Here is a 15,409-nt window from a genome sequence, read left to right on the forward strand (position 1 = left end):
TGTACTGCGATTTTTATCTCGCCCCATAGACTTGAATGGGTGCAAGAGAAACAAGGATCACATTGCACCCGCAGCATGCTGCGATTGTTTTCTCGGTCCGATTAGGGATGAGAAAATAATCGCTCATGGGTGCTGACACACAGGCTAATATTAGTTTGCGTGGAATGCGATGTTTTATCGCATTCCACTCGCTACGATTTTCATGCCGTGCGTCTTAGGCGTTATTTCTCTTTACATTTTTTTAATGTATTTTTAGAGGGTAATCAGCTTGTCAGTCACTATTTATAGCAAAGGAGTAAAGCCAACAAACGCTTCCATGCAGATGATATCCAAATACTGTTGCTATTGACAGATATGTCTGGCACCAGGGTTCCTCCCTGTCTTGCAGCTGACTCATTTTGCAGCCAGAGGGGGATAAGCCCATGCCAGGCCAGGGAAGGGACATTCTATTCTTATAAGCTATTACGTAGTTTATATTTTAACCCTTTAGGGTTATCATGTGGATTTGGATGTAGACTTGTCATATACTAACTTTCAGTGACTAGAGTGAAATTTGTTGCAAATATGCTGCAAAAGCCTATTTAAATCAACGTCAAAATTATCACGTAGCCCATGAATTTTCTGTAAAGAATTCACGCCTGCCAAATTCCCAGTGGAATGTAGGGCACTGCAGCCCGAATGTGGATGCTGCCCCCTGACTGCTGGCCCCTTCCTGTGAAAATAGGTGATCCCCCTTTAAGAGACCTCTCGACTCTGTCACTCCTCCCATTAAAACGTCATTGGTTCCTCCCTCCGCAGCTTGCTGCACAGGATCAAGGGAGTTTTCCTGGCCACTCTCTCTGAGGACCCGGACCAGTTTGGACTGCCGGTATGATGGACCCGCTCATGGAGGCGGTGAGAGAGCGCATCGGCAGGGAGGGGAGCGGATGGCTCACAGGGCTGTTACCTGTGGGCAGCTTCCTCTCTGCCGAGGTTCAAGCGAGCGGTGCCGGCGAGCGGAGGTCTAAGAGACATACCCGCCCGCCGGCCCGCTTGAGCCCGCCACAGAATTCAAAAAGGAGCGCGAAGAAAAGCTCTTCGCGCTCCCAGCGCTTACCCCCGCCCACCATCCTTAGCTCGGCTGCCGGCGCCATTGTGAGGGACGCTCCAGGGGACAGGGAGTCAGCGCAGGTCCACGGCCCCTCGTTACAAGCAGCAGGCAGCTGCACGGGGTTAAGGGGAGCCGATTTACATCAGATTGCCCTGAGCAGCATTGCTCCAAACGTCCTCCCCTTAGTTGCAATGGGAGGAAACAATACATGCCAGAGTTCCTCTGGTTCTAGCGGTGCTTCTGCTGATATGAGAGCACCGCTTGAGTCGGCACCTCTAGCCCAAAGGGAGGGGGGAAATGGGCCCATAAATATTCCACAGGTGGATGGACAGTTGGTCCTGTGGCCCCCACCTGATCAGACGCCGCCACCATCACAGTTGAGCCAGCCTTTACTTATTGCCCCACTAGGTACTGGTTTAGTCTCACAGCTTAATCCTCCCAGTGTAATTGTACCTCACCAACTGGCTCCCTATGTAAGGGGGGAGGGGGCCAGTTCGCCACTTGGCCTGCAGAATAGCCTCCTACAGATGAGGGCGGGGGTGAGTAGCGGAGGGTATCAGAGCATTTCACGGTCACGTGCTGGGACCCCGGCCACGACTATTGCGGGTGGTGCGGGCAGCCAACGTGGGCGTGCTTCCTCATCATCATCTGACGAGCAGCGCGCGCGTAGGCGCAGCAGGCGACGTATCAGCAGCCGTCGCCGTGGCAGATCTAGGTCTAGGCGGCGTAGTCGGCGTTCCAGGTCCTCGCGCTGGCGCTCCCCCTCTTCCTCAGACGAATCCTCAGAGAGGTCACGCAGAAGAAGGAGGACACCAACCGCTACAACTGTGCAGCGTGGCGATGTGGGTCCAACATCCGTGGACCAGTTCCAGGATATGGGAAACACAATTTCTTCGACGCACGGTGAGTACCCTTACGTGGGGGTCTGGAGTGGGGTTGGGTCTACCGGGGCTGCGCCTAGGGACCCGGCTCAGGTTCAAAAAGTATTCGTGAACCCCAAATTGTTACAGGTGCCAGAGGGGTCAAAAGTAACCCCTCCTGGCCCGGACCTTTACAAAGGTGGTCTGTTTTGTGGGGTCCCTCCCTTGGGTTCCCACCTTGACGTGCAGGTGAAAGAGTTAATCTGGGCCAACAGTTACGTCGACATCTGGTCATTAATATCGACAGACCAGCATTCGGTTGATCGGGAACGGCGGCCGGGCGAGAAGTTTTATGACCGTAAGCCTAAGGTTGCCAAGACCATAAATAATTGGTTGCAGGCGTTCGCCGTTCTGGGATGTGTTATGGGTCAACGGCACCCGGAAAGGTGCTCAGAATTGTTTATTTACCTGGACAGCATCTACAGCTCGTACAAGGCCCATGGAGGTTCGGCGTGGTGGAAGTACGATGAGGACTTCCGTCGCCGTTTGGACCTTCAGCCCCACCTGGGTTGGGGAGTCAAGGCCACTGACTCTTGGCTCCGCCTGATGATGGCTCAGAGGGTTATACAGCCTTTTCCCGGGGGGGCTGCCGTGCCCGGATCTCACACGGGCGCGGTGGCCATCCGCCGCCCGGGAACATGTTGGTTATTTAACGACGGATTCTGTAAATACCACACCCTGTGCAAGTACAAGCACGAGTGCTCGGTGTGCGGGGGGCCTCACACTGCCTCCAAATGCAACAAGCCCGCTCAAAAAGCCCACGGGGCTAAACCCGGGACTCAGGAAAACCGTGACCCCAGTGAGCGTCACCATGATGGAGCCGTGGCTAAGCAGGTACCCCAATAGACGGGCTGCAGCCCAAATTAGATTCGGTTTTTCGTTCGGTTTTTTCATACCTTTCCTTTTTTCTAGGCTCCCCTCATCATCCCCCAATTTGAAATCAGCAAGGGAAAACCCGGAAGTCATCCGTTCCAAACTGGTTAAGGAAGTGGCCTTAGGGCGTTTTCAAGGTCCGTTTAAGGCCCCACCTTTCAGTAACCTGCGGGTGTCACCCTTGGGGGTGGTTCCCAAAAAGGAACATGGACAATTCCGGCTCATTCATCACCTGTCCTATCCCAAGGGTAGATCGGTGAATGACGGTATACCTGAGGAAGACTCGTCGGTTCATTATGTGTCTTTCGATAGGGCAGTTGAATTGGTCAGGCTTGCTGGTAGGGGTGCTCTCTTGGCAAAATCCGACATAGAGTCGGCCTTCCGCCTCTTGCCGGTACATCCGGACTGTCATCACCTGCTGGGTGCAATGCTGGACGGTGAGTATTATTTCGACACCTGTCTCCCCATGGGTTGTTCCATTTCTTGCCAGTATTTTGAAATGTTCAGCTCCTTTTTAGAATGGGTTGCCCGCCGGGAGACAGGTTCCGAGGGGATAACTCACTATTTGGACGATTTCTTATTCGTCGGCCCCGCTGCCTCTCCGTTGTGCCAATCCGTATTGGACTGTTTTCAGTCCCTCATGGGACGGTTTGGTGTCCCCCTTTCAAAAGAAAAAACCATTGGCCCTGTCACGGTCTTGTCTTTCCTGGGTATAATCATTGATACCGAAGCTATGGAGTTCAGGCTTCCCCCGGAAAAAATCCGAGGCCTGCTTGACCTTATTTCGGCGGTCATTTCCGTGGGAAAAGTCACCTTGTTCCAAATGCAGTCACTATTGGGTTCACTCAATTTTGCCTGCAAGGTCATGCCCATGGGCAGGATTTTTTCCAGGCGCCTGTCATTGGCTACTTGTGGGGTACGGCTTCCACACCATCGAATTCGTATAACAACATCCCTAAAGAACGACTTGTTTGTGTGGCAAAAATTTTTGAGTACATACAACGGCCGCACTTGCTTTCAAGAGGCGGACCGGACAAACTCGGAGGTAGAACTTTTTTCGGACGCTGCAGGAGCCATTGGATTCGGGGTCATTTTTGGCACGCAGTGGTGTGCCGAAAAATGGCCGGAAACCTGGGTACAGTGGGCGTGGACCGGGAACCTTACCCTGCTTGAACTTTTCCCTATAGCGGTCGCGGTCGAAATTTGGGGGGAGGCGTTGAGGAATAAGCGGATCATTTTTTGGTGCGATAATGCCAGCGTGGTGCATGCCATCAACCACTTGTCCGCCTCTTCCCCCCCAGTCATCAGCCTGATCAGATTTTTAGTTTTAAAATGCTTATCAATAAACGTTTGTTTTAAAGCGAAGCATGTTCCTGGTTGCAAAAATAACATGGCGGACGCCCTGTCGCGTTTTCAATTTCAGAGATTCCGGGATTTGCATCCATCAGCAGAGGTTCAAGGTTTGGTGTGCCCAGCAGGGATGTGGGATGTCCCGCTCAGCTGATCCCGATGATCCATTCCTCAGTGGCCCCGTCGACTTGGAGAGCCTACGGTAAGGCATGGAACGATTGGTGCGAGTCGGTGGGGGAAATTTCTGGTGCGCCTTCGGGCGACACTTTATTACAGCTTACACTGAAGTATTTGGTGTCCCTGCACAACCGGCGGGCATCCGGGGCGGTTACACGTAACCGGCTATCGGGCATAGCGTTTAACTTTAAACTCAGGAACTGGCCAGATGTTACAAAGTCCTTTTTGGTGCACCAAGTTCTGAAGGGCTGGAGGAGAAGTGACATTAGGATTGACCGTAGAAGGCCCATCTCTTTTCATCTGTTGGCTGAATTAATCGATGGGGCAAAGGTTTTATGTAATTCTTCATACGAATTCACTTTGTTTGCAGCGGCTTTTGGAACCGCATTTTTCGGGGCCCTTCGGGTCGGGGAACTTGTACCGAAGGCACGGGGAGACATAGGTGGCTTACAACGGGACGATGTTTTAGTATGTGGCGACGGGTTGCGAGTACGCTTGCGTAAATCTAAGATGGATCAGGAAAGCAGGGGAACATGGTTTCCCCTGTTTTCTATCCCAGGCCCAGTGTGCCCTGGAGCTCTTGTTAGGTCTTTTCTAGCGATCAGAACCGATGGGCCGCAATTTTTTACACATGAGGACGGTTCCCCCCTATTAGCGGGGCAGTTTTTAAATTTTTTGCGGCGCATTCTTACCCATCTTGGCCTGCCAGCGTCTGAATTCGGGACTCATTCTTTCCGTATCGGGGCTGCCACGGAGGCTTCACGGGCAGGTATGCAAGATTCGGAAATCCAGCGGGTTGGAAGATGGCGTTCCAGGTGCTTCATGAGATACATTCGCCCTGAGCTGGTCTTAAACGCAGGCACTGCAGAGCAGGCCTTCGACTTGGATTAGGTGTTGTAACTGGAGCACGCCGGTGTGGTTTGGGAGCTCATGAGTCGTTCTTGCGGTATGTGGTTAGCGGGAGCATTGGAAGGGTGAAGGTACCTGTTCATCTGTTTTTGTCTGTGGTTTGACATTGTTTTCTTTTCAGATACAAGCCGTCCGAGTGTGTGGATCCTAGGTCATTCGTTTGTGTACTGGGCGGCTCGGAGAGCGGACTCCCGACCTGGTGGCCGGTCCTTGGGATTACTTGACACCGACGTTAACTGGAGAGGTATCAGGGGCCTGTCCTGGCCGCAGGTTTTACCAGAAGTGGTCAAGATAGCAAGGATGGTCTCCTCCCCAGTGGTTTTGGTGATACACGCCGGGGGTAACGACCTAGTTTCGTTTCCGTTGGCTGAGTTACTGACCCTTATGCGGTCTGATATGGACAAATTCCCCTGTTTCTTCCCTCAAATGAAGCTGGTTTGGTCCGAGGTGATTCCGCGGCTTGTTTGGCATGGCGCTAAGGAAGGTTTCGCCATGGAACGAACCCGGCGTACGCTGAATCAGCGTATCTCAAAATTTATACGGTTCAAAAACGGGGTGGTCGTCCGCCATCACCAGCTGGAGGGTGATAATACGGCTTACCTGCGGGCGGATGGAGTGCATCTGAATGATAGTGGTCAGGAGTTGTTCTTGGCAGGAATCCGTGAGGGTGTCGTGCAAGCACTCCAGTCCATGGTGGGTGGGGTCGCAGCTCGTTGATTTGCTGCTCCTTGGCGGAAGGGGTCGGAATTAAGGAGAAATGGAGGTGAAACACCCGCACCGGACGGCCGAGTGGCGGTACTTTACCTAAACCCCTGGTATATTTGGCTGGTTTTAACGCCTGTTTTGGAGAGCTGTGACCATAATTTTATCCCAAAAGATGAGAGCATTGTTTTCCTTTGACTCTCCAAAGAAAAAGTTAAATAAAAAGTTTTGTTTTCAAAGAAAATTGTGTCGTGGTGTCTCTTAAAGGGGAGGGGGAGGATTTGTTGGGGTCCTGGCAGTCTGTAGGGCACTGCAGCCCGAATGTGGATGCTGCCCCCTGACTGCTGGCCCCTTCCTGTGAAAATAGGTGATCCCCCTTTAAGAGACCTCTCGACTCTGTCACTCCTCCCATTAAAACGTCATTGGTTCCTCCCTCCGCAGCTTGCTGCACAGGATCAAGGGAGTTTTCCTGGCCACTCTCTCTGAGGACCCGGACCAGTTTCCCGCCCACCCTCCCCTCTTTTTAAGGTTTTTGGTTGAAAGGAGATGTGAGTTTTTTCGGTTGTTTGGTATTATCAAGTCACAGCAGCGGAAGGGGTCGGAATTAAGGAGAAATGGAGGTGAAACACCCGCACCGGACGGCCGAGTGGCGGTACTTTACCTAAACCCCTGGTATATTTGGCTGGTTTTAACGCCTGTTTTGGAGAGCTGTGACCATAATTTTATCCCAAAAGATGAGAGCATTGTTTTCCTTTGACTCTCCAAAGAAAAAGTTAAATAAAAAGTTTTGTTTTCAAAGAAAATTGTGTCGTGGTGTCTCTTAAAGGGGAGGGGGAGGATTTGTTGGGGTCCTGGCAGTCTACTACACTTGTATTGAGCGAGGCCGTGCCCATCTAGTAGGATTCTGGCCGGGAGTCTGCATATCGCATCCTCGCGGCCATGTGACCGTGTTCCAGGCTCTGAACGCGAACAGTGTGTGCAATGTGAGGATGTCTGCAGTCACATGGAGTGACACATAGAGCGACTGAAGGCTCGTGGATTTAGACCGGAAAACCCCTTTCACAAACAAGAAAATACATCTAAGGACTGTAAAATTTGACACCTTCATTTCTTGAGACTTTGGACTGCTTATTTATCTAGTTGGTTTCCTGAGAAACTGATAAGGTTTTCACTTATATTTGCTGTGTGCATTAATGATTTTAATGGCATATATGCATTTTTAGACATTGGCTCCCCCAAAACATTAAAAACATCTATCACAAAATATTCAAAGTTGTTAATATTTACTGATGTAAACTGTAATTTGTTTTGACAAATGACATAACAACAGTCACTGGAAATCAACATTATCAACCAATAGAGGCTGGATTCCAAATCAATTCACTGAAAAAGGACATCAAATTGCCCCCACCTTCAAAAAAACAGTATTACAGAAAAATAAATAAAAATTAAAGTAGCAGGGAGAGGTAGCAGAGGTACATAATACTAATAAAACAACCTCTCACACACCTATCAGTCATGTGGGATGGTTTCATAGTATTCTAAATGCACACGGATAAAGCTTGTATAGAGAGCCGGTCACACACATATTTGTAGTGCACTATGCTGGCTTTCCGCCTATTGGTCATGCCCACTGTCATGGCGGCATTGGACTCTGTTCAGATTGCAGATTCTGACACTCCACCCAATGGTTTCTCTGGTGTTTAGGATTAACACAGGAAGACTAAGGCGGGCTTTGTACATTACGACATTGCAAGCCGATGCTGCGATGTCGAGTGCGATAGTCCCCGCCCCCGTCGCAGGTACGATATCTTGTGATAGCTGGCGTAGCGAACATTATCGCTACGCCAGCTTCACATGCACTCACCTGCCCTGCGACCGTCGCTCTGGCCGGTGACCCGCCTCCTTCCTAAGGGGGCGGGTTGTGTGGCGTCATAGCGACGTCACACGGCAGGCGGCCAATAGCGGCGGAGGGGCGGAGATGAGCAGGATGTAAACATCCCGCCCACCTCCTTCCTTCTCATTGCAGCCGGGAGGCAGGTAAGGAGATGTTCCTCGCTCCTGCGGCTTCATACACAGCGATGTGTGCTGCCGCAGGAACGAGGAACTACATCATACCTGTCTCTGCACCGGCATTATGGAAATGTCGGAGAATACACCGATGATACGATAACGACGCTTTTGCGCTCGTTCATCATATCAAAAAAGGTTTTACACACTACGACATCGCAAGTGACGCCGGATGTGCGTCACTTTCGATTTGACCCTACCGACATCGCACCTGCGATGTCGTAGTGTGCAAAGCCGCCCTAAGGCATTGACCTTCTTCGTGCTGATTTGCTGATTCATAGGCAGGCTAGCAAGAGTTAATCTCTGCTACTCTGCTTGCTCTCTTAATCACATGTTGTGCGAAGATCTGTCACATCTGCTTCCCTCCTATTTATACTGTTGGAATCCTTCTACCCATGCCAGCTATAGTTTATTCTATGTTGGTCTGTGTGGTCGGTGTCCCAGACTCTCTCTGGTGAAAGTTGTGTTTAGTGGTGCTTTTTGCTTGATGTGGTTGTGGAGTGTACCCTTGTTGTTTTGAACTTACTTCCGGCTCTTGTTTTTTCTCCTGAATCTCTTATTATCTTTACTTTTGTGTTTGCTTCCTGTGTAACAGACAGAGTTTTGGTGTTTCCCTTGTCTGTCTTTTTTTGTGGTTTCAACACACTCCAGTCCCATCCCTCCGTGGGGAGGGAAAGAGGGAATTAGATCAGTGCTGGTCAGGAGCAGGGCCAGGAAGGAGACTCAGGCATCTCCACCATTAGGAGTATCCCTGCGAACAGGGATAGCATAGGGCCTACTAGCTTGAGGGACAGCTTAGGAGCCCCAGATTCCCGCTGTCCCAAAGTCATCATTACAGCTACATCCTGTAGTGCATTAGCGTTGTAGCCAGGTATTGTTAAGTGTGGCTGCTTTTTTTTCTGTGATAGATTCAAATTCTCCCCAAAATCAATGTAAGTAATTGAAATTACAAGCAAATCAAATCTGCATGAATTTCATCAACGAAACTCAGTGTGACTCAGTAGTGTCTCACACCTGAATGCACTCCCGACAACATCTGAGCATGCTCCTGATAAAAAGCAAATTATGTCCTGGAAATCAGCTCCCAGACCTGGATCCAGGACTTTATTGGGCTCCTGAACAGTCTATGGCACTACTTGTTGGTGTTAGATGCACTGATAGATAATGTCTAGGAGGTTCTCAATTGGATTCAGGTCTGGAAAACATGAAGGCCATCAATGCCTTCATCATCCAGAAACAGCTAACACACTCTGGCCATGGTAGTCCTGGCATTCCCCTGCACCAAGAAAAAAACAAGGACCACTGCAGCAGTGTAAGGTCTAGCGGTAGTTCTGTGGACTTCATTCTAATACCTAACTTTATTTAGGGCACTGTTCGTTATCGCGTGTGATACTCCATCTTATGACTGCCCAGCCCATCATAAATTGGACTGGATGATGTTGCAGGCAGCATAACATTCACCACAGCATCTCTAGATTCTTCACATCTGCTGTATGTGAGCGTCCCATCATCTGTACAGAAAACAGGGCAGCAATGGTGGACCTGTCAATTCTGGTGTTAATTGGCAAATACCAAACAAACTGCACAATGCTGGACTGTGAGCACAATGTATAGTACAGGATTTCAGGCCTTCACACCACCCTGACATTTTGGTCAGAAACATGCACACTAGTAGTTTGTAGGGCTCGGGTAGTGTTCCCCCTATTCTTTGCAAAAGGAGCAGATATCGGTGCTACTGCTCAGCCGATCAGCTTCTATGTATTGGTTCACCTTCTATATCTGCCTGTGTCCTGGTATCTGTTCCATACTCTTGAGAGTAAAGCAAAGGAAGATACAGAAAACCTTTCACAATGTCAGATTTAGATTTGCCGTCCTGCAGGAGATGAATGGGCTCCACACACCATCCTACTAGTAGTGACAAAGATACCACCAAAACACGAAACTAGAGAACAATGATTCAGGAAGATTAAGGAGAATGATAATATCTGTGGCCACCATCTGCCAAACCTTTCCTCCTTTTTAGTGGGGTTGTCTAGCTGTTGCTTCTCCAGTGCAACTGTTCTCACTCCCACATGCAACAAGGCAAATGAAAGGATCCACAATCGCTTCAGCTTCCTAAGGCTACTTTCACACATCCGGTTTTTGCTCTGCGGCACAATATGGCGCTCTGCAGAAAAACCGCAACCGATTTTTTTTGCCGCCGGTTGCGTTTTTTTTTGCATAGACTTACATTAGTGCCGTATTGTGCCGCAATGGGCGTGCGTTCGGTCCGGTTTTTGCCGCATGCGGCAGATTTAGCCGATGCCGCGGCCGGATGGAACGTTGCCTGCAACGTTTTTTGCTCCGGCAAAAAAACCGCATCGCGCCGCATCCGGCCGCTGCGGCACATTTTTCAATGCATGCCTATGGACGCCGGATGCGGCGCGATGCGGAAAAAAACGCATCCGGCCGCCGCATGCGGTTTCTTCCACTGCACATGCTCAGTAGCATGCCGCAACCGGAAAAAAACCGGACCGGCCGCATGTAAAAACTTATGCAAAGGATGCAGTGTTTTCGCCGCATCCGTTGCATAGGTTTCACAGCCGGATTGAGCCGCACGGCTCAAACCAGATGTGTGAAAGTAGCCTCACTGGACCAATTGACCCTGAAGGACCTCTAGTTCCCTCTGTCTTCTCCTTGAGAAGGTCAGTAATAGGGGCGGAGGGGGGTATCAGTCACTGCGGACATAGTATTATCCTAGCTAGGTTTAGGTTCAGTATGGTGCTTGCTAGGGCATAGAGTTTTGTGATTTCGATGTGCTACATAAAAAAGACTAAAACAAACCGTTAATTTGAGGAGGTTTGGCACCATTTGGTGAACTGTGCAGTTTGTACAAGGTGATTCACTTTCTACTATAATCTGATAAATTGCTATGAATTCTAAAGGAGACGATCTATCGTACTGAAATGTGGTTCATGAGAAATTGATGTTTTAAAGCAGATGTTGAAAATGTTCACTGTTGGGCTCCATGCATGCCTGCACACACCTTTCCATAATGCTAAATGTATTCCATGGGACATCTGGGATCATAGCCTGAATTTTTCACTGTATTTCCCTCAAACTGCCTGTAGTGTGCGAAAAGTCACAGTTTCACATCTTGAATAGTCTCCTCAGACATTTTCGGACGTCTTCCATCACGCCTATCCAATAATGTTCCTGTATGTTCCAGCTTATTCACCAACCGAATACACGGTTTGGACGGCAGATTTCGACTTCCAAACTTCTTTAGAAACTCACTTTGGACCTTTTTCAGGACTCAGTTTTCTAATAGGTTTTCATCCAAATTGTATCTGTACATTGTTAACAAATGAAGCAGGAATTCGGCTGGAGTAAAATGCAACCACGACACCTAACAACTGACGTGCAGAAATGCTGCAGCAAGTCTATCTTTTAGTAAAGATGGCCTTGAGGCGACTAGTCGACAAGACCACTTGGGGCGAGGATGTTTCCCGTCTCAATTTCTGAGCTTCATTGCGCTCTCACTTCTCATGAACCAAAGTATGTACAAGGCAAATTTCAGTAAAATTGACCTTATATTTTAGAAGTCACAGCAATGTTTAGGGATAAAGTAGTAGTGAGTGAATCACTCACTCTGTAGTATAAGGTACTAGGCTGGGGTGCAGTTGAATTGAACTATTTTGTTGGCGGACACCATTAGGCTGTGTGCGCACGTTGCATTTTTTCCTGCGTTTCCGCAGCGTTTTGAGCTGCAGCGTTTTCATGCCAAATTGCATGCGTTTTGATTTCCAGGCATAGTCTATGGAAATTAGGGCTTTCTTGTGCGCACAATGCTTTTAAAAATGCAGCGTTTTAGGTGCGTAAAATTTGTCAAAATCTCTGCGTTTGAAGAAGCAACATGTGAATTTTTTTTGCCATTTTGGCTGCGTTCTACACCCATTCAAATCGTTGTAGAAAAACACTGCAAAAATGTTAAGCAGTGCGTTCGCACTGCATTATTGTTGCGATCCGCATATTTTTTTAACATAACAATGCAGGTCTTTCGTCTTTCTCTCTCTGGATGGGGGATGATCAAAAGAAATCGGGTTAAATGCTGCGCTTAAAACCACAATCCAAAGATATATCGTGATTTCCTTTTCTTTATTTTCACAGGTCAACGCGTTTCAAAGGCATCTCCACCTTCTTCATCAGGACAAAAGTCAGAAAGGAACAGCATAACACATGCTGCATGCAGAGGATATATATATATACAACTGAAGTAGCCACGTTTACAGAGATGACGTCAGCTGGCTGATGACTAAGAGTCACATGGGGAGGGCAGGAACATACAGACAAAAAGAGAACAAAGAGAAAAAAAAACAACAAAAAAAAAACAAAACACCTATGGGGGAAGTGTTATTTGTGAAAATGAAAAATCATGGTAGAACATTATAATCGTCCTTTGAAAATAATGTTATAAGGGGCAATAAACTGACTGGTGCCAGAAAAACCATATAGGGTTATAAAGAGGGATTTATGAAAATCATATTTAAAAATTGATTATTTATTTTTATTATTCACCAAGAAGGGGATTGTATGGAGAAAAAGGTGAGTGTAAAAGGGAACAATAATAGTTTCAAAGAATGTAAATGGGTCCTCACAAACCATTTGTACTAGTCTTGGAGGGCCAGAAAAAGGCAAAAATCACTAGATGGAAAGGTAATAAAAAAAAAACAAAACACTTTTTTTTTTTTTTCTGTCTGTCGAACGCGAGGATACTGTAGTGAGTTCATGGTGTAAAAGAGGGGGGAAAAAAAGGGGGGAGGGGATGGGGAGAATTTTTTTCCCCCCTCTTTTACACCATGAACTCACTACAACCTATTTTAGGATGGCTCCTTCGTAGACTGAGTCCCGCACACGCGCAAATAGTTTTGTGGTTTGTTTTTTTTTTGGTTTTTTTTCCCACGCTATGAACTTATTTCACCTTTCCCCGCGGGTTCTCGCTGCAGCGGTGCTTCATGCGCAGTACATTTTTTCTCACGCTGTTGAACTCTCGTCACCTCCCTCACAGCACAGGTCTTTTTCCCTATCACTCTGCTACAGTATCCTCGCGTTCGACAGAGAGGAAAAAAAAAAAGTTTTTTTGTTTTTTTTTTATTACCTTTCCATCTAGTGATTTTTGCCTTTTTCTGGCCCTCCAAGACTATTACAAATGTTTTGTGAGGACCCATTTACATTCTTTGAAACTATTATTGTTCCCTTTTACACTCACCTTTTTCTCCATACAATCCCCTTCTTGGTGAATAATAAAAATAAATAATCAATTTTTAAATATGATTTTCATAAATCCCTCTTTATAACCCTATATGGTTTTTCTGGCACCAGTCAGTTTATTGCCCCTTATATCATTATTTTCAAAGGACGATTATAATGTTCTACCATGATTTTTCATTTTCACAAATAACACTTCCCCCATAGGTGTGTTTTGTTTTTTTTTGTTGTTTTTTTTTCTCTTTGTTCTCTTTTTGTCTGTATGTTCCTGCCCTCCCCATGTGACTCTTAGTCATCAGCCAGCTGACGTCATCTCTGTAAACGTGGCTACTTCAGTTGTATATATATATATCCTCTGCATGCAGCATGTGTTATGCTGTTCCTTTCTGACTTTTGTCCTGATGAAGAAGGTGGAGATGCCTTTGAAACGCGTTGACCTGTGAAAATAAAGAAAAGGAATTCACGATATATCTTTGGATTGTGGTTTTAAGCGCAGCATTTAACCCGATTTCTTTTGATCATCCCCCATCCTGTTGCAATATCGGGGCTGCAGCTGACCACTTTTGTATTCATTTATTCCATGCTGACAAGGAGTTGTGCCTGTCACAACTGAAGCAGGTGAGTACCTGTCCTATTCCCTGCACCTATATCTATCGGTTAAAACCCTATGTGCGCTTTCTTTCCACAGTTTTTGCTGTCTTTCTCTCTCTGTCAGTCGGTCTGTCGGTCGGTCTCCATCTCTCTCTCTCTATGTCTCTATCTCTCTCTCTGTCCATGTCGGTCTCTCCCTCCCACCCCCTCTCTTATACTCACCGATCCACGATCACCGTCGCTGCGCTGCACGGCGTTCACACTGTGGCGGCTTCTCCTGTTTTGAAAATGCCGGCCGCTCATTAATCCATCACATATTCCCTGCTTTCCCCGCCCACCGGCGCCTATGATTGGTTGCAGTTAGACACACCCCCACGCTGAGTGACAGCTGTCTCACTGCAACCAATCAAAGCCGCCGGTTGGCGTGTCTATATCGAGCAGTAAAAACATTAAATAAATAATTGGAAAAAAAATGACGTGCAGTGCCCCCCAATTTTGATACCAGCCAGAGTAAAGCCACGCGGCTGAAGGCTGGTATTCTCAGGATGGGGAGTTCCACGTTATGGGGAGCCCCCCAGCCTAACAATATCAGCCAGCAGCCGTCCGGAATTGCCGCATCCATTAGATGCAACAGTCCCGGGACTTTACCCGGCTTATCCTGAGTTGCCCTGGTGCGGTGGCAAACGGGGTAATAAGGAGTTAATGGCAGCACCCCATAGCTGCCACTAAGTCCTAGGTTAATCATGGCAGGCGTCTCCCCGAGATACCTTCCATGATTAACCTGTAAGTTAAAGAAAATAAACACACACATCCAAAAAATCCTTTATTTGTAATGAAAGACAAAAAAACACCCTCTTTCACCACTTTACACCACTTTATTAAACCCTCAAAAACAACTCCAGGTCCGACGTAATCCACACAAGGTCCCACAACGCTTTCAGCTCTGCTACATCGGAAGCTGACAGGAGCAGCAGTAGAACACTGCCGCTCCTGTGAGCTCCATGCAGCAACTGAAGTGAGTTGCGCGATCAGCTGTGCTGTCACTGAGGTTACTCGTGGCCACTGCTCTCAAGTGGAGGACTGCAGCTGTGGCTGCGAGTAACCTGAATGAAAGCACAGCTGATCGCGCGGCTCACTGCAGTCACTCAGGGGATTTGCGATCACAGGTGAGTGTGATTGCAAATCAAGCCGCAGCACACGCACAGAGCGACGCAATCACAATGAAGTCAGGTGAAGTTTATCCGAGTTCATTCTGATCACGCGGCACTGTCTCGCAGCCAGCCATGCTCTTTTTGACAGTGCGGTCCCACTCGGCTCTGCTGCAATTCTATGGGGATGCTGCAGAGCCGAGTGGGACCGCACTTTGAAAAATGTGCGTTCTGGATGCTTTTCCCACTCTGTCTATGGCAGAGAAAGCATCCAGAACACATGAATTCTCCAGGAATGTGCGCATGTTGCGTTCTGCCGAATGCGTCTCAGA

General features: G+C 48.0%; 1 protein-coding gene and 1 long non-coding RNA gene across 2 annotated transcripts in view; one reads left to right on the plus strand and one right to left on the minus strand.

Moving 5' to 3' along the window:
* CALCOCO2 (calcium binding and coiled-coil domain 2) overlaps positions 1-15,409 on the minus strand; it is a 138,923-nt gene that overhangs the window by 113,820 nt on the left and 9,694 nt on the right. The gene's annotated exons all lie outside the window — the stretch shown is intronic.
* On the plus strand, positions 879-6,533 carry LOC142310158 (uncharacterized). The gene is made up of 3 exons (XR_012754095.1): positions 879-1,993; positions 4,307-4,435; positions 5,441-6,533. It is a non-coding gene; the product is annotated as an uncharacterized LOC142310158 (long non-coding RNA).

This window comes from Anomaloglossus baeobatrachus, chromosome 5, assembly GCF_048569485.1.
Source record: "Anomaloglossus baeobatrachus isolate aAnoBae1 chromosome 5, aAnoBae1.hap1, whole genome shotgun sequence".
In the NCBI taxonomy this organism is placed as follows: domain Eukaryota; kingdom Metazoa; phylum Chordata; class Amphibia; order Anura; family Aromobatidae; genus Anomaloglossus; species Anomaloglossus baeobatrachus.